At 47.7% G+C, this 23,016-nt stretch overlaps 1 protein-coding gene across 18 annotated transcripts in view; it reads right to left on the bottom strand.

Moving 5' to 3' along the window:
- The window catches only part of PLCB4 (phospholipase C beta 4), a 383,120-nt gene extending 362,077 nt beyond the window's left edge, over nt 1–21,043 (bottom strand). For 6 of the 18 annotated variants that reach the window (XM_071211547.1, XM_071211550.1, XM_058287554.2 and 3 more), the window contains exon 1: nt 20,738–20,805. The gene's annotated coding sequence lies outside the window, so the exon portion shown is untranslated. Of the gene's footprint in view, nt 1–20,737; nt 20,835–20,935 lie in introns of those variants that run through there. The other 12 variants (XM_058287543.2, XM_071211556.1, XM_058287545.2 and 9 more) reach the window with 6 other exon arrangements.
- Nucleotides 21,044–23,016: the final 1,973 nt, after the last annotated feature.

Here is a 23,016-nt window from a genome sequence, read left to right as displayed (position 1 = left end):
CACAACAGTTTTGAATTGTACTTTTTTCCACTTAAGTGACCACTTGTTTTACCAAATCAGTAAAGGGTACTCTGGATTAGAAACTCCATCTTCTTATTACATTAGTCATCCTTACTTTCCCCACAGACAAATCATGAAATCGTCATGAACAGATTGATGAAGCATCTGTTCTGTTGCCAGTATTTCTCCTTATTGTAGAGGGAGGAGACTACAGAGCGGGAGCTCACGAGTTCTAAACACAGCTGAAAGGATAACACTTAAGTGGGCAACTTGCTGTTTAGAACGTAATCTCTAAATTCTTTTAACCGGAAGTAGAAGGGACACTGTCCTACCGCCTCAAATTTTCAGCTTAAGCCTCAGTCCTGAAGACAACAGATGATAAGTCCCTTCCCACGCCCAGGGACTTACGACAAGGTGGCCAAACCAGTCCCGAAGTCATCACCTCCAACGCAGAAGATATTTCTTCAAAGTGAATTCTTTTTTTTTTTTTTTGAGGTACCAAGGCCGGGGAATGAACCCAGGGCCTCATATGCAGCAAGCCGGCGCTCAACGCCTGAGCTACACCGGCTCCTCTTAGACAGTTTTTTTCCATTTGTTTGCTTGCTTGTTTTGTTTTTAGCAGGTACCAGAGATCGAACCCGGAGCCTCATACATGGGCAGCAGGTGCTCAACCAATGAGCTACATCCAATCCCCTAAGGAGAATTCGTAGGACCAGAGAGGGTTTTCCTTTCCCTTCCTCCCTCCCGGTTCTGGGACAAGTGCCCCCAGCAGCGACCTGCCACTGTACCTGGCTGCACGCTTGACCCTGAGAAACTCATCACCTGCTCTATGGCAAATAAGGGAGCAAGAGTCCCGAGCACAGGGGATGCCGCCCGCCACAGCAGAGCAAGGCAGGAGAGCCATGGTGCAGGTGCAAATGGCTACGGTGCGGAGTCTGACGGGTGCAGGAGGGCATCCCCTGTGGACCAGGTGGGCATTGTGGACAGCATTCAGGCTGGGGTCACTCTGAACGCTCCCCTCCCACGTGGGCTGCCAGGACCAAGGCAAGGAAACCCTCGAGTGAGGCTCTCCTGGAGGAAGGCACCTAAGGTCCTCGGGACTCGGCCAGGATTACACTGCCCACACCGGGCACGGCGCTGATGAGCCCTGTGGGGTCGCCCAAGAACCCGAGGGCACTGCCATCGAATCAAAACCTCGGCTGGTGTTTGTCCTCAGGTCTTGGGGAAGCAACCTGCGAATCTCTGGAATCTCCCGAGCTAGGAGGGACTTTTGTTCTTCTTGTCAGACCCAAGACCAGTTCATGTGCTAATGAGAGGATGGTGGAGCGAACCACACCTGCGGTCTTGGGGATGGGCGACTGGAGAGACCAGCCATGGCATTAGGGGTTGGGGCTTTGAGCCATATCGTATCAGCCCAGCTCCCCAACCTCCGGGAGGGAAGGCACCTACAGAGTGTGCTCAACTCCACGGCACCGATTCACCAGTCATGCCTTCATACAAGACTCCACAGAAACTCTGGACACCTGAAGCTCTCTTGGTGTCCACGACTGAGAAAGCACATCGCCGCCGGGCCACGTTCTGACTCCACGTGGAGAGGACTGAGACTGGTGTCTGAGGCCCTCCCAGAACTCACCCTCCGGGCTCTGGCTTCTTACTTGGACCCTTTCACTACAGTAAATCTACAATAGTAAGTATCGTGCTTTCAGCGACTTTGGTAAGTTCCAGTGAGTTGTCGAATCCATGCAGTGGGGGGAGTCCCCAAATGTGCAGGCAGTTGCTCAGAAGGGAGGGTGCCTGACATGCATGCAGAGCTCTGCACTTAACTTGTGGGGTCTGGCATCGGTCTGCGTACAGTCAGAAATGAACTGAACTGAGTGGCCTGTTCAGTGGAACAGCCCTTTTCTGATTGACTAATGACTGCAGGAGTCAGAGTAGATAGGAGGAGGCGGAAAGAGACGGTTCAACGAGGAAACACCTTTCTTCCTTATTGTTGGTCCCTAAGCCAGAGGTCAGGTCTGTGGATGGAAAAGAGGAAACGCTATAAACTGACGGGAGCACGGAAGTTTTGATTTACGTTGTATTACAGTTCTCTAATATTTGAAAATTCAGTTCTTCTAATACTTTAAAGTAATTCTAAAAGCTATGGACCCACAAATATCATCCAAGAGCAGGAAGGAAAGATGCAACAGAGTACGTATCAAAGTAAAAGCAATTTTCTATTTGTATTTTACTAAATGTGACTCAATCAACAGAGCAGTTACACTAAAAACTATAAAACCTAGGAAAGGTTTTCTTTTTTTGGTCGTAAAATTAAATCTGAATGACAACTGGGACTATACAGAAAATCAAATGGAAATTTAATATGCTTCATGAACTTTTAATTTCAGAAAATATAACCATACCAACAATACTTTAAATGTAAATGCACTAAAAACTTCAATTAAATGGCAAAGATGGTCAGAAAGGATTTAATAAAAAGGAAGTGGATGTGGCCCAAGTAGTTGGGTGCCTGCCTACCACACGAGAGGTCCCAAATTCGGTTCCTGATGCCTCCTAAAATAGCCAAGCAAGACAGCAAGCTGACACCACAGGCTGACACAATGCAATGACACAACAAAGAGGCACAACAAGGAAACACAATGAGAGATACAACAAGCAGGGAGCGGGGTGGCTCAAGTGATTGGGCACCTCCCTCCCATATGGGTTCAGTTCCTAGTAAAGAAGACAAGCAGACAAGCATACAGCAAGCACAAACATAGGGGGGCAAAAGGGAAGAAATAAAATAATTCTTAAAAAAAAAAGGTAAGGGGAGCAAATGTGGCTTAAGTGGTCGAGCGTTAGCTTCCCACATGGGAGGTCCCAGGTTCAATCTCCAGCTCCAGTACCTAAAAAGGGAAAAAAGAGAACGAATGAACTATATGCTGTTTGCAGGAAACACACTTGAAAGAGAGATACACAAATAGCTTGGAAGTAAATACACGGGAAAAAATATATCATGCAAACTGGCTGTGGCAACATAAGACAAGAGGGACTGGGGAAGCGGATGTAGCTCAAGCAAGTGGGCTCCTGTCTACCATATAGGAGGTCCAGGGTTCGATGCCCAGGGCCTCCTGGTGAGGGCAAGCTGGCCCACATGGTGAGCTGGCTCACGCAGAGCGCTGGTCCGCACAGGAGTGCTGCACTGTGCAGAGTGCTGGCCCACACAGAAAGCTGGCGCAGCAAGATGATGCAACAAAGAGACACAGAGGAGAGATAATAAGAGACACAGTAGACCAGGGAGCTGAGGTGCACAAGAAAATGATCACCTCTCTCCCACTCCTAAGGGTCCCTGGATTGGTTCCCGGAGCTGCCTAATGAGAATACAAACAGACACAGAAAAAGAACACACAGCGAATGGACACAGCAGACAATGGAGGGTGGGGGGAGAAATAAGTGAATAAATAAATCTTTAAAAAAAAAAAGACTGCAGTACAAGGAGGATTACTAGAACAAACAAGGAAAACTTACGATGATAACAGGGTACATCTGAAAGGAGTCCTGCAAGCCCCAGGCCTCCACATAAGAGGAAAGCACAGGTCAGGGGGCACGACTTGCTCAAGGACATACAGTCAACTACAGCAATGGCCAACTACAGTTCACGTCTCCCAATTCCCTTTCCAGAGCCTTCTTCATGCTACCAGTGCCCCTAATCTGAGCTCATCCAATGCAAAGCAAGCAGTCTACTCGATAAAAACCTCAACTCGGGAGCTATACAAATACATGGTCCCAGGGCGAGAGAAAGGCGGCAGGATTTTGAGGACAGTCTGCCTTCAGGTTCAACTTCAGTAACTTGCCAGTTGTGTGGGTCTAAACAAATTACTTAAACGAGCCTCAGTTTCCTTGTCTGTAGAATGGGGATGCAACCACCCATCTGACAGGATTGCTATAAAAAATGATAATGAGGAGAAGGAGGTCAGTGATTTGCCCGGCATCACTCAGCCAGTCAGAGAGGGAGCTGTGACCCCCCCAATCCCCACTCCTAACCACCTTGATAAACTACTTGCCAAATGAGTTTCCCACAAATGGGTGTGCCTAGCAGGATGCCTGACCTTTACCAGGCACTTGAAAAATGTCAACCGATGCTAGACTTGAGAGAGACTTTAGAAAGGCAGTTGCTGTGTGGGCTCCTCACCTAGATAAAAGGAGTTTCGGATGATCACATTTTTCCTATCACCTCTTAAACTCCAAACTGAGTCACGCAATGAACACATACCATCCCTCGCAAAAAAGTTTACAACACATCGTTTTGTTCAAAGGGAGAAACAGAGCTTCTCCCAATGTTGTCTGAGGTTCTAATAACCAAAGAGTCACAGCCTCGGGGTTGTGTGCACATGCTTCAGTTTGGCGGAAGAGTCTTCAGAAAATAAACTCCTTCCCATGGTAAGTCTGTGCTGTGTAAAGCCAAACCCTGCATAAAATCTTGAGGTATCCTGACAGTTTTCTGGATTATTTTTATTATGTATTGAAGGGGTTACAGGACTAGGGATTCACCATCACATCAGGCTTTGCATTTTCAGAATCCAGTCAACTATCCTAAATGTCAAGGTTAGTCAAGGTCAGTGTATTTTCAGCCAAGAAAGTAGGTGTTAGCAAGGTAGATGCCCATTATGCCGCCTCCCATAACAACATGAAGTTTAAGAGTAAGACAAAACTTGATAATTTATGTTAAAAAATGCATTGCTTCGATACCAATTTTAGAAACAGCAGAAAGCATGCAAACTCAAATAGGACACAGAAAGCTATGATATAAGGAAGAAGAGTAGAATAGCAGCATGTGGTCAGGGTTCTCATCTGACATACTCATTTTAGGACACATTTAAAAGCCTTCTGTGTGTAAGCAACCACCCAATTCTGGGTTAAAAATTGAATACGATTTTCGCTCACTTGAAAGAGCCAAATGGCTCATAATTAATGTATTCAAATAAATTCAAATGACCCCAATGCTCTTGTGGTCACTGAAATTTCATGCACATACATAAAGGACTTCAGAGATTTTATTACCTTAACCCCATCTTATGCTGTAGCTACGTCAGGGTCTGGGAAGAGTGTTTAAAAATATACATATCATATCTACACTGTCAAATTTCTGGGTGATTTAACTAATAAAATAATGCCATAGCGTTTAAAAACACTTTCAAATCATGATAACAATATAGTGATATAAGTAGGTCATAAAAATAAAAACCATATGTATTCATTTAAGACAAATTAATGTAATGCTTTATACTCAAGATGGCTTTATATCCAATTTTTATATCAAGAATATACTGAATTATACATCATTCAGTATGTTCCCTGATTTAAAATCTGCAATTCCCAAATATCTTATTTCTAGGTCAGTGGATAAACTTATATAGGAATTAATAAATAAAATAGCTCATTCATAGCACCTCAATTGCATTCTTGAATTATTTTCCTCACAAACACCAAATGAAGCACTGGGTGAAAGTCTTATGCTAATTTAGTCTCCACACAAAACAATCTCACAAAAGGAAATCACGGAGACTAACTAATGAGAAATTAAAATATTTTCTGGATTCCTGTTAAAATGATAAGAAGAAAGAACTAAGACCATTTTATTTTGTTTAAAATATATCAAAAAATTAATAGGGAAAATCAATAATCAAATATTACTTATTAAAATAGAAAATGGAAATGACTAATTTCCAACTTACAGGAAAGGTTAAACTTAAGATGAAATGTTCCAATTCTAAGACTCCCAAAAATAGGTGTGAAACGCACATAGCACAAATAAACAAAAAAGCAAACAAAAAGAAATACGGGATTTAATTCCTGCCGATGAACAGTAACACTTCTGAAAGTTTAGCGAGAGTGAATATCTTGTCAGCTAACTCAGAACAGAGATCACCTTTTGACATTAGGAATTATTATTTTGAAATAATACATGTTTTCACTTATTTATCATTCTAACTTGACCGTTCTTTCTAAACATTGCGAAACACATTCCTTTAAATAACTGATTGAACAAGCAGGTATAAAGTGCCTACTGTGTGCTAACTATTGTGCTAGGTGTTTGAGGAAACAGAAATAGGCAATCCCAGCCTGAGGGCAGGCTGTGCGCGTGTGCTCGACACTGGAAGCCACACGAGTTAACGGCGAGCTGTGTCAGGAATGCTACGGCGACGGCTTCAATCCAAAGCAGAAACAGTGGAGCTAAAAAGTCAGTTCTGGTACTTGGGGCTGCCATTTCTTTTTCCTTTTGGTTCCTGTATGGGCAGGACTGCTTTCAGCTGCAAGTCAAAGAAACCCCACCAAAACCGCTTAGTCCAACGGCCACCTTGTCCTCAGCTACCAGGACATTCCCAGTGAGCCCCCAGGCCCAGCATAGCCACCCGGAGAGCCATGGAGAAGGCAGGTTCCCCCAGTCCTGCCAACCTGGGCGGGCAGCCTCCCCGAGGAGCGTGGCCTCAGGACGGCGGCTGCGGCCCCCTGGTAGGCGTCAGTCCAGCCCCGGCGCGAAGCGAGGCCCCGGGCAGACCTGGCCGCGAGGTGGGCGGCAGGGGTGGGCACCCGCACCGATGCCTGGAGCCGCCCTCGGCACGGCTCCCCTGGGGAGGCAGGAAGGCGGGAGGGCGAGCACCTGGGGCCCCGGGCCTCGCCAGGACCCGCCCGCGCCCCAGAGCACCTGCTTCCGTCATGTGTCCTCCGTGCGCAAGGCGAGAGACACCTGAGAGACGGGCGGGGAGAGCCTAAATAGGGCTGCAGGGGCTCGGCCTGCTCTCAGAGAACCCAGGAACCACGACCTCCCGGCACACACCGTCTCGTGTGTGTGTGTGTGTGTGTGTGTGTGACACTTATGGGGCTACAGGTCTCGGAGAACCCAGGAACCACAAACAACCTCCCAGCACACACCGTCTCGTGTGTGTGTGTGTGTGTGACACTTATAGGGCTACAGGTCTCGGAGAACCCAGGAACCACGACCTCCCAGCACACACCGTCTCGTGTGTGTGTGTGTGTGTGTGACACTTATAGGGCTACAGGGGCACCGTCTCATGTGTGTGCGCATGTGTGTGTGTGACACTTATAGGGCTGCAGGGGCTCGGCCTGCTCTCGGAGAACCCGGGAAACCATGACCTCCCAGCACACACCGTCGTGTGTGTGTGACACTTCCCTCCCGAGGGGCTCACACCGTCCCGTGTGTGTGTGTGACACTTCCCTCCCGAGGGGCTCACACCGTCCCGTGTGTGTGTGTGACACTTCCCTCCCGAGGGGCTCACACCGTCCTGTGTGTGTGTGTGACACTTCCCTCCCGAGGGGCTCACACCTGGCCTGAAGGGGGAAAGCAGAGATTCACCAGCACTTGCGTTGCCTGCGTCCCAGGCCTAGGACAGTAAGGAGGCTGCTTTCAAGTCCAGGAGGAAGTCAGTTCCCGCTTCCAGGTAGTTCACGTGTTCACCCCCCTAATGAAGCGGGCTAAAAAGTGGGGCAAAAGAAGGTTTGCAAAAGGCCCCTGCTGCTCCTCCTGGCTACCGCTTCGTCTGTTAAATCTGTTGGTCTGCCTTGCTGATATGAATCTGAGCCGAGAAGATAGAAATGAACATGTGACAGAATGGTTCAGGAGAGCAGGACATGCATTAACACCAAATACCAGATCCACACAAATTAGCCGTGCTTTTCGACTTCCTCTTTTCCCTGTGGTCACTGCACAAGAAACCCCGGCCCCACGTGTTACAAATGACAGACGGAAGAGGAACTTAGCAGGTTACTTCATTCTTTCAAAGGGAATGAGAAATGGACAGAATGAGGCCAGGCTCAAGCCTCTCAGAGGCCCAAAAAGGCTCTAAATAAATGTACAGATTCTCTATCTGTATTTCCAAAATGCTATCGTGAAGTATTTTCTGGGCAGCTGCAATAACTAAATGATAATCCTTCTAAAGGTTTGCTCCACTGAAATTTGAATAATGATCTATGTAATCATTAATTTAGTTTTCCAGCACTTTTTCAGCACAAAACTAAAAGAAATTTGCTGAATAATTAAATAGAAGCCAATTATAAAGAAGAAACCTCTTAAACCCTGCAAACACTCCAAGCTTGAGGAACTGTGTTAAGACAATCAAAGCCACTATTTTTATAAGATTCAAACCAAAGTCATAAATAAAATGCTCCCTCCTGATTTGGGATCTGTAAAAGAAAGCTCTTTTTAAAACAATATTCAGCAGAATATTTTCTTCCAATTAATTAACAGATTTCTTGCTTTCTCTCTTGGCACTGATAAATTCACAGTTCATTTTGAAAATAAAACACTACAAGAAAATATATATAAAGCATTTTAGATTATTGAGTTCCACTTAATAATCTGATTAAATAAATGTTTTTCCCCTAAGTTTCCATCCAATTTTGAAACAAAGAAATTTCTCTGATTTCTGATTCAGGGTTTTAACATAAAAAAAATAAGCACAGTCCAATTAAAATCAAATTCATCAAACAGAAAAAACATTGTTAAGAGCGTGTCCACCAGGAAAAATGATAAACTAGCTTCAGATAAACTGTCTTCCTCCGGAGAAGGCAAATGGCTCCTCTGGTTATTGTATGCTAATATATTAATACATACAATATCGAAATTTCTGTTATCAGAAATAGTGAATATAGAGTTTTCAAACTGCTGGTCATCTTTCCAAATTGACCATTCTGCTAATTTTCAGTGACCACTGTAAATAATCATGGAATGCTTTTTTCCTCCGTAATAAGGCTGCAAACGATTTCAGTTTATTAAACATGGCATCTCTTGCTTTTTTATCAAATTGCTTTCCTCATTTACTCAATCTGAAGAGTTTGCAAGAAAGGCATTTCATTATTCATTCTTTCAAAAGATACTGACTTAGTCTCTAATATGCACGAGATTCTCCCAAACCACGAAAAGTCTGTGGTTAAAATTTGCAAACCATTTCAACAGGACAGAAGTGGGGCGCCCAACCTGGAATAGAGTTGAAATCAGGGAAGGCTTTGTGGAGAAGGTGGCAAGTGCGCTGGGTCTAGAAAGGCCAAAGAATTCAGCCAGTTGGAGAAGGGGGTTGAGTGCAAACCTTTCCAAGGCACGGAGGCAGCAGCCTTAAGATTCCTGGGATTTTAGCACAGCTTAGTACACAGGATGCACATGAAAAAGTGAAAGCTTCATTGCAGAGGTCCCGCTATGGACAGATTGGACGTGGCAAGTTGGGGGAAACAGAATTTAATGCCCAAATCAACAGGGAGCTGTTGAAGCATTTTTGAGGTAATGTTGTAGTAAGATTTGTTTTGTGTAAATCACTGTAGAAGAATGCAGAGAATGCAGTAAAGGGGCAGTAGATGTTTACTTGTTCATCTCCTCCAGTAAACTGTAAACCTCTCACTGTTATGGTACCTGATGGTCACTAAATAGCCAACAGAACAAATGAAGGATAGAATATTGAATAAGAAAAAGAGAGCCCTAGGAAGACTGCAGGGAGGGTTAGTGAAACAATGAAAACATGAAATGATGAGGACAGACACTAGCAGTGGCAATAGGAATGGAGAGGAACGAGCACAAATGAGAGACATGAACAGGTTAAAAAAAATCGTTTCACAAAGATCCTGAACCCCGGATGAGGCACAGGTTTGGAGTCCGCGTGAGGACTTCTGTTTCCAACACACTGATTTGAAAGTACCCTTAGGAGTTCAGTGTCAAGATCTCCAGAAGTCGAGAAGTCAGGGATCAAGACCCCGGAGTTTCCTGTGAAAAGGCAGCTGTAAATACGGTAGAAGGGTATGTAGAGCAAGAAGAGCCAAGGCAGCGCAGAGCCCTCTGGAGGGCACCATTTTAAGGTTTGGAGGAGGCGGTGCTCAGGAAGCGCTAGATGAAATAGTGTGGGAGAGACTAGCGAGCCCTCAGGTCGGGGGCTTTGGCAGCCCACAGGGTCATCGCAAAAACGGACTCATCTAGTGCAATTCCTTCAGGTTGGAGAAGTGATGTGACTTTCCCAGAACTGTCCGCCCAATGGACTTTGAGAGCCGCAGCCCAATAGTGAGGGACTTGGTTTCTTACATCATAAAACTTGGAGGTAAGAAGAGATGAACTCGGATGTTCTTCCCAGCCATAAGATTTTATGATTCTAATCAGTTGTCATCGCTTGTCCACTGGGGATGAGAACCCAAACCAAAGAGAGCCGTCTTCACCTTTGCAAACAGCAGAGCCAAGAACCCAAGGGAACAAGTGAGCCTGAGATCGCCCAGTCTTTCGGCCACATTGAACAAATGGGGAAATACGGCTCATTCCTTTCTACTTAGTGATGCTAATGATTCAGTTAAATTGACTTCTTTGAAGGAAAATTACTGTTAATAACCTTAATTTCCTCCTACTCTCTTCCCCCAGGCACCTGACATTTTAGATAACATATTTTCATAAAATATTAAAAGGAAAGGAATTCTATCTTAGGTATCCAACTCCACACTGACAGTCTTTACCAATCCCCTCTGCCTCTGTCCACAGCCTACCCTCTTTGTTCTTAAGACACACACAAAAAGATTCCCCATCTGTGCACTTTCAAAGAAACCCAGGCCATTCCAATGACACTACATCTTTTTAAAATTGGTCGTCTAAGGCCCACCGCAAATCCTACTGGTACCGGCCGGGTGGCACCGTGGAACTTCCATCTCCGTGTGGTTGAAGTGTCGCCCTGTAGCTGCAGTTCTCTTTTCTTGGCTCATCAAGCCAGACCACGCGCTTTCCACCTTGGCCTGACCCCGCCCGACACACCTGTGCTCCAGGCAGCAGGGGCAGGGCGTGTCCCACCGCTGGCTCCCAGCCCAGCTGCTCCAGGTCCCCCCTGCTCTCTGCCCGCTGTCTGGGTTCAGCGAGTGGAAGGCACCAGCCAGGGTCTGGGGGCAGGAGGGTGAAGTGGCGTAGTTATTCTCCCGCCATCCCGACCCTGTGCCTGGCCATCCCGACCCTGTGCCTGCAGGGCAGGATGCAGCTCGCGGCCCCTTCCAGGTGGATTCTCCCCCCTCAGCCAGCGGGCAGTGATCTGCTCTCCACCGGTGTGTGCCCTGCAGCTGCCCTCGGCACCCTCGGTTTGCATGAGCCAGCTGCACCGCGGGGCGCTGCAGGGGACGGTGAGAAAGGGACCAGGCAGTGCCCTCCACTGCAGCTTTCACGGGCGTTTTCAGAGGAAATTGCCTGGGAACTGTGAAACACGAAAGCACTTCCACTGGCAAAACCTAGTACAGACTTTCTTGAATATGCAGGATTTCGATGCCACGGAAATAGGGCTGAATCCTGCCGTATTTCTGCAGTTTAGAGTGTGCTGTAAAAATAAACGTGCAGAAGGCTTACAATCAAAACCTGAATGTCACTGCCAGCCTAACCAGAACTTGTCTTTAAAATGGATATCTGGAGAAACAGATGAAAGAATGGAATCCATCTTCAAAAACAGAAACAATGTTTCATTTTCCTGCTGTTTATTCACTCAAGATTTACTAACCCTGATACTGTGATACTTTAGAGAGATTCCAAGTCTTTCAAGGGAGGTTGTAAAATTCTGAAATTTAACAAATAATTCACTTATATTACTGATAACAAATGTAATTATCAAAGTTGCCACTTCTGAAAAAAGTTGGGAGTCTGTGACCTACATTTCTCTATTTTTCCCTCTCTCTCTAAATGAAAATCCAGCATAGTTCCTGATCTCTATAAGCCTTTCTGTCTATATATCATTTCTAAAGCCCACAGAGTTTAACTTCAAAATCTATTATATAATAAAACTCAATAAAATAGCACTATCTCTGAACCTTCTACTTCTCTAAGTGGACAGCAAAAGGGATTGCTAAGTATCTGGAAGTCCAAAACTACAAATACCCTCTGGAAAGCATTTTTAGCCAAGAAATTAACTTTTCCAGGTCACTATCAACCTCTGGTCTGTATGTGGGCCCTGTAACACCCTGCTTCTCTGTCCTCAAAAATTGAAGGGGCTTAGCATCTCCCTACGAGAAGTCTAGAATTCCACAGCCAAACAAGCAGAGCTCATTAGAGTACAGATTTTCAACTCTCTGATTCCACAAGGTACCTCTTTACCAAAGAGTTTTTAAAGTAACCCCTTCTCCAGCTAATTTCTTTGATTACGTATTGTATTTTCAAGGAGGTTTAAGGACATAATTATTTCTAAAGTCATTTCCTGGTATACTGTATACAACTGAAATCTGACTGAATTAGTGAAACGACAGAACAATCTGGGCCAAGCTTCACTTAGAGGATGTGTTCGGATGCATAATTTGAGGTTTCACGAGATAGAAATTCCATGGGGAACTTGGTAAAAGGCAATTTGGCAGTGCTCTCTCGATATGTAAAAAGTGCCTACCCTTTTGACCAAACAGTTGTACTTCTAGGAATTTAGTTACAAGAAATTCTCAGACATGGGCACAAAGATCCTCAACCGTATGGTTTGCAGTAGTGAAGAGAGAGAAATGGTTAAACAAAGTATGATACTAACGAATTTTACGTAATGTTCAAAAGAACAAAATCACTAGTTTACTGACATGGAAAGAGCTCCAAAACATACAGTTAAGCAGACAAAAGCAGGTCACAGAAAAATTTATAGAGTATGATCCATTTTACATCATAAGAAAAAGATATGTATATGTACATACATGTGTATATGCATAGAAGTAGGGGTGGAAAGGGGCACTCTAAGCTGTTGCCAATGGTGATAGGTACTTAACATTTTTGTTCTCTATATTTCTGCATTATCATCTCAGTTGGAACATATTAACATCTCACATATAATTTTAAAAGCCAATGAAGGCAGCAGACTTGGCCCAGTGGTTAGGGCGTCCGTCTACCACATGGGAGGTCCGTGGTTCAAACCCCGGCCCTCCTTGGCCCGTGTGGAGCTGGCCCATGCGCAGTGCTGATGCGCGCAAGGAGTGCCCTGCCACGCAGGGGTGTCCCCCACATAGGGGAGCCCCACGCGCAAGGAGTGCGCCCCGTAAGGAGAGCCGCCCAGCGCGAAAGAAAGTGCAGCCTGCCCAGGAATGGTGCTGCACACATGGAGAGCTGACACAGCAAGATGACGCAACAAACAGAAACACAGATTCCCGTGCTGCTGACAACAACAGAAGCGGACAAAGAACACGCAGCAAAGAGACACAGAGAACAGACAACCGGGGAGGGGGGTGGGGGGATAAATAAATAAACAAATAAATCTTTAAAAAAAAAAAGCCAATGAAAACAAAAGATTAAAGGAAATTCCAGGTAGGGTTTATTGTGAGAGAAACCCATCTCAAAGGGACTTTGCTTTGCCTGGATCCAACGTGAGCCAAAAGGAGAGTGAGGGTTGCTAAATGGATTGCACCTTGAAACACTAATCTGAAGAGACAGAGCTATATTCTATATGTCCAGCACAAACATAGCACATGAAAAATACCAAATAGCAGAGGAAATGTTTTGTAACTAGAGTTCAAATCAGTGACACCCTGTGTCCCCACAAACGAAGGATCTATCCTCCACACTTAGGTTTTCTTATTCTAAAGGATGACCATAAAATAAGAGAAAATCAAAACCTGCCTCCCTCAACTGTGTGTATTTACTAACATTTTAGAAAAAATGGGGGGGGGGGGGTAGGAGCAGGAGAATAAGAAGAAATTCAGAACTTGAAGTCTATGTACACTGGAAATATATGGTCATAACAACCTTTCCGAGAAATTTAACAGCAAACAAACAATCAAATTGCATGAATAAAGAAGACACTATACTTGAAGACAGAACTACTGACTTTTTTCCGAGTATACAGTATTTCCAAATGCCAACGGTTGACACAAGTCTTAGAATGAGAATGCACAGCCCACTTCAGTTCCACAAACGTGTCCTGTGCGGCCATCCCATGGGCTGATGTGTCTGTTTAATTTTACTTCCCCCAATTTTAAAACGAGGAGATTTCATGCTCAAAATAAATCTGTTTCTCTTGAAAATGCAGAGGTGCAGGCAGCCTATTTCCCTGGCCCTGCTGGGGGAATCTGCAGTACCTGCTTGGCAGCAGCAACCAAGGACAGGCAACGGCCCCCCGAGGCCCCAGGCCCCTCGCTCCCTAAGGTCCTTCCACGAGCAGGTGGGCCGGTCACTTACCTGGGCCTTGGAGGTGGTAGACTTTGCCACACCTTCACACACCATGAGGAGCCTCACCAGGTAAAGCCGACCCTACAGAAAACTCACTTCCCCAGGGTAGCGTTTAGGAGCCTCCCTGTCTCGGACCGCCAGCCCCACGCACCTGCAGAGACGGAGACACCTGGACTTGCGCGAGGACACAGCGCCTGACCTCAAGGACCCCGCGCAGTTCCACGTTCGCAGCAGGGTTGCCAGAAGCCCATCCGCCACACCTCGGCCCGGCCACTTAAACAAACTGTCGCACGACTGCTTAGAGTAGCAAGTCTTTCCGCAACCTGTACCTTAGTGGCAGGTAGCATGGCGTGAGGTTAGAAGTTGGAGTTCTGGTGGTCGCCTCCCTGGGTCTGAATCCCAACTGTAACTTTAACTCCCTGGAGTGACTCCTTAGCCTCCCCCAGCCTCAGTGTCCCCAAATAAAAAATGGAGATTTAGTACCCCGCACAAAAAAAAAAAAAAAATACTACTGGGAGGATTAAATGACAAGGCACATTTAAGTGCACAATAAATGTCCCGTTTTGTAATTGTTATTATTGTTATGTAAAGCAGTGAAGCTGTGTGCTCTCTCTGAAGCCCCAAGGACAAAGGGGAGCCAGGAGGACAGTTCTCCTCCCCACCCAAACACCGGAGATCCCCAACATCTTCCAGTGGACACCTCTGATTCCAGGCCTTTTTTTTTTTTGAGGTACCAGGGGCTGGGGAAATGAACCCGGGACCTCGTATGTGGGAAGCTGGCTGGCGCTCAACCACTGAGCCACATCAGCTCCTCTGGGTTGGTTTTTACATTTGTTTTTGCTCGTTGTTTGTTTCCATTTTCCTTAGGAGGCACCGGAACCGAGGCCGGGACCTCCCGTGTGGGAAGCCCGCGCTCAACCTCTGGAGCCACATTCGCTTCCCCAGGCCTTTTTTTTTTTTTTGTTAAATATTTATTTATTTATTTATTTATTTATTTATTTATTTATTTATTTCTCTCCCCTTCCCCCCCACCCCGGTTATCTCTTCTCTGTGTCTATCTTGCTGTGTCCTCCTCTTTGTCCGCTTCTGTTGTTGTCAGTGGCACGGGGATCTATGTTTCTTTTTGTTGCGTCATCTTGTTGTGTCAGCTCTCCGTGTGTGTGGCACCATTCCTGGGCAGGCTGCACTTTCTTTCCCACTGGGCAGCTCTCCTTACAGGGCGCACTTCTTGCGCGTGGGGCTCCCCTACGCGGGGGACACCCCTGCATGGCAGGGCACTCTTTGTGCACATCAGCACTGCTCATGGGCCAGCTGCACTCGGGTCAAGGAGGCCCGGGGTTTGAACCGCGGACCTCCCATGTGGTGGACGGACGCCCTAACCACTGGGCCAAGTCCGCCGCCCCCCAGGCCTTTTTTAAAAGCCTAGCTGGGAAATACAGATACCCTGGGGAGAGCATTTGGCTCCCTGGATCTATTTCAAAATCCCAGAGTCACAGACTTTTGAGGCGGCCCGCACTGAGAAAATGCTCAGTCCCTCCATCCAAGTGAAGTGACAGGGTGAGGCAAGTCCAGAGGAAGATGTGACCTTCAGGGTGGCCCTGTGGGGTAGCTGGAACTTTCTGTGCCGGTGGGCAGCAGAGCAAGTGGCCCTTCTTGTAAGCTCTGCAGGGACTGGCTCAGCGTGCTTTAAGTGGACAGGTCAATGGCACGAGACCCCGGGAGGAGGAGGAGGAGCACGTAATACTAGTACCAGTATTACAGAACTACTTCTAGGGTAGTAGCAGTAGAAGGGATGACAGCAGTCACGGCAGCAGGAGTCACGCAACGCCCATCCCCACTCCCGGCGCAGTGCCGGCACCCTGGCGCTACAGGGTAGCACCTCCTATACTACAGAAGGGACAACTGACACTCAGGTCACCTTGCCCGGGGTGCTGAAGGCAAACCCACCATGCAATTCTCCCCTGGAGAAAGCGCCTCCCGAGCAGATGGCGTGGGCTGTGGACAGCCTTTTGCGATCTGGGGACCCTTATGGACCCATCTCAGCACAGAACTTTAAATGCATAACACTAAGTTCATAAAAGTACAAAGGAAGCCACTTAGGTTGAAATATAACTTATCGAAACGCTGTTCTTGAAGACACCAATCATTTCGTGCTTCTTTATCAACTTGAAAAATACCACCGTCTAACAGTGCCTCTAATACCTGTCCTCACCATCGGCTGGAAGTGAGTGAAAACAAAGGTGTAATTTGTTTCCCAGCTACATCCTCAGGAGCAGACTTGAGGTGAAGAAAGCCTGTTCTTGGGGAGAGAAGGAAGTCAACTGCACAGCTAGAGATCCATGAGCTCTTCTCTCTGCAGGAGCTGCTTAAAATTAACGACTTCAAGTTACTTTTTTTTCCTCCTATTTCTAAGGAAAAGGCTACTTCAAAGCATTCGTGTCCGGGAAGGAAGAACACCCTTTAACTGTTCAGAAGGAAAAGAATGCTTTAAGAAAAGCAGCACGAGCCCAGCCCAAGGGTAGTTCAGTAGCTAGAGGTGAAATACCCACTCTCAGCACACACCAAAGGATCACGGGAGAGACGCGGGGGACACTCCCAATTGAGGGGAAGAGAGAATGCTATCTTATTCTCACAGGAGCAGGGGTTCTTAACCAGATCTCAGGGGGTCCGTGAGCTTGACTTGAAAAAAATCAACTGTCTTTACCTTCTGACCTCTAACTGAAATCTAGCATTTCCTTCACTGACGAATGTATGCAATAAATTACAGTAGTATGCAATTCGTTTCATATCACATTACGAGTTGTCGCATACCTTGAAAAATTTGCCTACCCTCATCCATACTTAGAAATGACGGTAGTTGTTAGACCTGACGCTAGTGGAGTATCCTAAAACTATCTGCCGCTACATTCTGTGAAGGGGTTTTCACCTGATTGGCAAAGAGTCTGGGGGACAAAAAAGGTGAAGAGCCCCTACACCAGAGGTTTTCTAAGTAGTAGGTAAAAAGGTATTCGGGGAACACCCTTCTTCTGATTCTGTCCCTTCCACCTATTTTAATTCCATAAAGAAAGGAAAAGAAAAAAAGTAGATGGAGCTCGTGCCGCAGAAATAAACCCTCTTCTGGTCACGCGTTCTCTTGGACACAACAATTTCCTAGTGGAGCTCTTCAAGGTGGGACACGGCGACTTTCACACATGTCCCACCTTCAGCGTAGCAACAGCACCCAAAGGCAAGAGCTTCCACCAGACGCTAAGAAAGTGGGATGTGAGGGTGGTGGGTACAATTACGTGAAACCGGCCTTGTGAAAAAGGTGACTCTGTGAAGATTTTTTTTATATACAGGCTTAATTCTGGCAAGGACAGGGTGAACTTCTCATTCACCACTCAGCACTGCATTATCACCTGGGTCTAATTCCCCTGGGCGTAAAGTAGCCCTGTTTTTGTATCCGGTTAGCCATCAGCCTCTGCACATGACAAACCTTTATGGCATGCTTAGGGCACAACTAGATTAGACAAGACCACAACTGGAGGAAGCATTTCTATGTTAAAGGTGGCTTTATCAAAAGAAAAGCTATTAAACAGAAAAACACTAAGGGATGAAAGAAAGACCTAGGAAGCGTTATTATATTTCCCAAATATGATAGGGAAGTAGGAAAACGTGGAATGGACAACACTAAGAATTCAGACGCCTTCTCACAAGCAGTTAACACTCGAACACCGACAACAAAACCTCCCAAGACCCGTGCTGCAGGTCACTGGAGACGAAACGCTATTTTTACTCCTCTATAGGAGGGTCCGGATTTCTGAGTGACAGCGATGTGGCCTACAAGTTCATACTGTAAGGCGAAAAACCACTATTTTAGCAACTTCAGCCTGGACAAGAAATACCAACAGTGATCACTAGAAGCATCTCCATTCGTCCTTGACCTCATTCTGTATATCAGACGCAGAAGTTCTTGGTTTTGCAGGATTCACTGTGATAGTCGGTTTAATCAAAACCTGGCTTGTCAGTCAAAAGGCACGTGGCCTTTCATCCCTTATCTTACAAGTGGTCATAAACACTGATAATTCAGGCTTAATATGGTATATGATTTTGAGTTACAAAGATTAGGTTTCCCAAAAAATGTCTGAGTTCACTATTAATGGCATGTGTGGAGAACATGAGAAATGCATAATCCTTCTCTCCCATGACGGGACTGCCTAAGTGCCCTGATTCAAAAAGATGAAAGTTCATTCTCAGTGTAAGATGTTTAAAATAAAAATCCAAGTAAACTTGGCATCTGATGGCTACCCAGTCTTTAAAAATTAATTCACACAGATTGTACATTAATTCTGATATCTGAGTTTGCTGGCTGCATCTGAAAACTTGGGAAGAAAATACAGTCACAAAACCCAGACGTTAACATTATCCTTTCACAAATTAGCATGCCAGTGCCATCATTATTCAGAACGTTCAAGGAAAACAACACAGCAGTACCAAAGCTCAGTTTTATTTGGGGGAGGCATGCATACTAGGCAAGCACTTAGTCATCACTGCAATTCTGAATAAATCAAACCCCAAAATGGAATTAGCAGCAAATCCTAGGAAAATACCATGTTCATTTGGATTGCCAAATATAACTGCCCCACGTTGCCAGAATCAGCAGTAGACATTAATCTAAAGACTGTTGGATATGGACTTAGGAAAGACAAAATATCTGCGCTAGAGGAACTAGCCCGATCTTGGTTGGGGACTAAATATTTGAAAGAGGTGGTTCTGATTTTAAAAGTTCATTTCTGCAGAATCTTTCTAGTAACCCTTAACACTTTTTAAACATCCATATTTCACTATCTCATAAGGCAAAAATACGCTGCCTCAAGACTCCAGGGCATGTAAATAGTTTAACATCACTCACATTTTCAGGCACACGAACATAAAACTTAGAAAGGAGTATTTTAGAACAAAGCTCTTCTGTGTGGGTGCACATTTGTAAAAATTAAGGTAGAATTATCCCGACAAAGGTAAATGTCTACCCAGTGATCAAATGGAGTCTTGGAAATTCTGTTTTGACAGTTACTTGTAGAACAGCATTTTCACCAGTGATTAATTCAGAGCTGGGTAGTGATATCATCAAAGCTGAATCACAACTAAGTTCAGATGATTGAGTAATAATAATATTGTTGGAGGAAGCAAAATCAGCATTCTAATACATGATAGGATAACCTACAGTATTTTGTATTCAAAGGGTTACTAGTTTGGGCAGCAAAAGTATCATGTAAATAAAAATGCCAATAAAATGCTATTCCATTAAAAAGCGAATCTTTAGGAAAACAGGTGCTTTCCCAGGATGGCAATCATTTATTAAATTTCTATAGTTCAAATAGAAGATGTCATAGTAGACCAATACACCAGCTGAAAAACATGCGAGATCGTCTTATGAAAAACACTGCATTCTAGATTACATAACATGTGTGGCAGAGATTAAACCACATGCGCCTGCTGAACTAGATTTTTGTTTTTTCTGTCTGATTCTATAACTTAGGCCATGAAAGTTTGAAAAGTACAGAATACTGGGTTCGCAGTTCAACCACCAATTTTTGAAACCAAGAACCTTGAAAAAACTAAAAGGGTAAAGTTAAAATTCTGCACACACACACCATTTTTCTAGTCTGAAGAGCACTTTCTTTCCCTCCTTCAGGTGCCCAGGTAAAGTCACTAGGTGCCTCTCCTGGCCCTATTTACTTTATAGATCTGGTTTTTCTTTAAAGGGGAAATCCTAACTCTATTTCAAGATACTTCACGGCTGCCTATGTTCGGATGACACTATTGCCAACCAAAAAGAATTAACCGGGTATCTCCATGGCCCATAACTCAATTTACAGACCATCATAAATGTTTTGGCCAGAATTCAATTTTAAACAAAGGCTTTAGAACAAAAGCTGGAAACACTAAAGGAGGAAAAAAGAAAAGAGTAGGGGTCAACTCTCAGATCCATGCACATTTACAGAAATGTGATGGAAAACGTGCATTTTTCTCTAGATGGTAATTTTATAATATTTTCATGATTCTAGATGAAGTTGCACTTGGAAACTGGAGAATTCCGTATTCCCGCACTTCCATTCTGTCCCGTCGATACAGTCCGAAGTAATGGACCACATAAACATGGTCTAAGGAGCTAAGGACAACGCAGTTTTAAAATTCTGAAAATAAGGCAACCTTTGGGCTCCTGCACGTATACGCTTTGGGGATGCTGGAACGCTGCCCCAAGGAACGCTGAGCCTCCCCGTGCCGCTTTCAGCGGCGACAGTCACTCCTTCCAGCGACTTCCCTGCGAGAGGCAGGGGACCCGCACGCACACGCCTCTCAGGCGCTGCTCGGCGCCAACTTCCAGCCAGAAGCCCCGCGCACACGTCGAGCGGCTCTTCCCAGCCCTCGCCTGGGGCACCCAGGAGGCGCCGGCTCCAGGGGAAGGGGGTGGCGCGGGGTCCCCGGGCCCCGCGCGCGCAGGGCGCCCCGCAGCCCGCGCCCGGACCCGCTCCGGGCAGGGCATCCGGGTGCGAGCGCGCGCGGCCGGGACGCGACGCCCACCAGCCCCGGCGCCCCGGCCGGCGGGAGCATCCTCGGAGCGTCTCCTCCTACCTGTCACCCTCCTGCCGCCGCTGCCCGGGAGCCGGCCCGGGCCGCCGCCGGGAGCCCCCGCGTGTGCGCGCGGCCGGGGGAGCGCGCGGGGCTGCGCTCTCTGCCGGGGCCGCCCGCCCGCCGCCGGCGGCCCCGCGCCGCCGCCCCGCCCGCCGCGCCCCGCCCCGGCCTCCCCGCCCCCCGGCGCGCGGGCCTCACCGGGTCGAAGGCGGGGGTCCCCGCGGCGTGACCGGCGCCCCGGGCTCCGCGTCCCGCCGCGCCTCCGGCCCGGCCCGCGCCCGCCGCCGCTCTCGCCTCCCGGCGCCGAGCCCGCGCGGCCGCCTCGCAGCCCCAGCCCGCCCGCCTACGGAGCATGCCCAGTGCGGCGCGCCGGCCGGCGGGGGTGGGCGAGGGCCGGCGGGGCCGGGCGGGGGCGCGCGGGGCGCCGCGGGCCAGGGGGTGGCGCGGGGCCGGGCCGGGGGCGTCCGGGGACGCGGCTACCGCGCGCGCTCGGGGGGCTCCCCGGGACCCTCCGCGCGCCCCTGCCGGGCGGCCCGTGCCCCGAGCTGGGGTCGGGTGCGCTCAGAGTGCCCGGGGCGCAGAGCCCCGGGAGCCCCCTCCGGTGGGAAAGCGGCAGCAGCCGGGGGTCGAGGGGGGCGGGGGGAGGGACGCGCGAGGACCGGTGTCCCCAGGCGGCGGGAGGCGGCGGTGCCTGTGTGTTTCTATTTTGTTCCATAAACACAAAGGGCTGCCATGCGTCAGGGCGAACCGCTTGGGCTCTTTCAAGCCTTGGAGCAATCTTAACAATGAAGGACTGTCCTCTCTCTTTTTTGTCCCCGAGAAGTAAACTGAGGAACAGAGATTCAGGGGTCCCAAAAAGTCTCCCCCGCAGGTGCAACTTCGGAGACTCAGTCCCCCAGACGGCGAGCCCTGCGCTGTGGGTGCTGCCCCGGGAGCTCCCCGCTCTCCCCCGCCGGGCAGCGGCCCCAGGTGGCCCCAGGTCACCCCACACTAGCGCTAAAGCTGCTCCTTCCAGCAACACCCGGTGTGAGGACCCCGCCCCGGGCGGGCGCCCTCCTCCCTCGGCCACCCCGCCTCCTCCCCGCCGGCCGCCACCAAAACCCGGAGACGTGGCACCTGCGCATTGGGGACCGGGGCCACGCTCGGAGCTGAACTGGGCATGCCCAGCCGCCAGAGCAGGTCCAGCTGGCCTGGGGGACAGCTTGGGCTTGACGGCACGTGCGGCCTGGGGGACGGAGGGGCAACGAGAGCGCCAACAATCGGCCAGGCTCCGACAGGCGGGGGCAGACGCAGCAGGCTGCTCCCCGGGCACCTGCTGGCCGTTTCCAGGCAGGACTGGGGAGCTGAGTATTTGGGAGGGGCCTGGGGACTCGCTGACAACTAACTTCCTAGTTAACTGAGCACCTGCAAGTGTAGGTGAGCCTGAAAATAGCCCCTGAAGAGCCGAGCCAGCCCGCCTGCTGTTGGAAAGCCACAAAGGTGTCCTAAAGTTTCCCTACAAGATAGGAAAGGAAAGAGTTCCCAGGGAAAGGCTGGGTGGCTCTTTACTGTTAAGGAGTCCTCCACATGTGATCCTGAGTGATGCCAGAGGGTTCAGGCCAGTCCTGAAACTTCCACATGCCTACCTGTCCCCTGGGGACCTTGTTAACCAGCAGCTTCTGATTCAGTAGGTCTAGTGTAGGGCCCAGGATTGTGCATTTCCAAAGTCTTCGGATCAGACTTTGAGGAGCAAGAAGTTAGAGCCATATTTTAGGCTGATTTTCTATTTTATATATGGAGAAACTAGGTTCAGAAATTTGCCTGAGGTCACGCAGCCAATAAAGAGTATAACTGGATTTGAACCCAGTTCTCCAGACCTTCCTGTGTTGTTCCTGTATTCCCCAGGGCAGCAGTCATAGGCCGTTGGGCCAGAAGCTGTCATATCTGTGTCTTATTTTTTAACAGTGGCACTTAATGTAGCCCACAGTACACCCAGATATGCTGTATCTGTTAGCCTTTGCTGTGTAACAAATCACACCAAAACTTATTGACCTAAAACAATCATTATTCATGAACGCACAATTCTGTGAATCAGCAGTTCAGACAGGAATTAGCTGGGCAGTTCTTCCACTGTTTGTTTCCTCCTGGCCCCACTCAGGCGGCTGTAGGAGCTCATTGAGGATGACCAGGATGGCAGGTGTTGATCTTCGTACAGCCGCTTCTTGTGGTGGGTTCCTGGTTCCCAGCACCAAGACAAGGCAAGTGTCAATTCAAAAATTCATCATAAGCCTCCATTTACT

Source organism: Dasypus novemcinctus, chromosome 24, assembly GCF_030445035.2.
Source record: "Dasypus novemcinctus isolate mDasNov1 chromosome 24, mDasNov1.1.hap2, whole genome shotgun sequence".
NCBI classification, from domain to species: Eukaryota; Metazoa; Chordata; class Mammalia; order Cingulata; family Dasypodidae; genus Dasypus; species Dasypus novemcinctus.
This window is presented reverse-complemented; position numbering and strand designations above follow the sequence as displayed.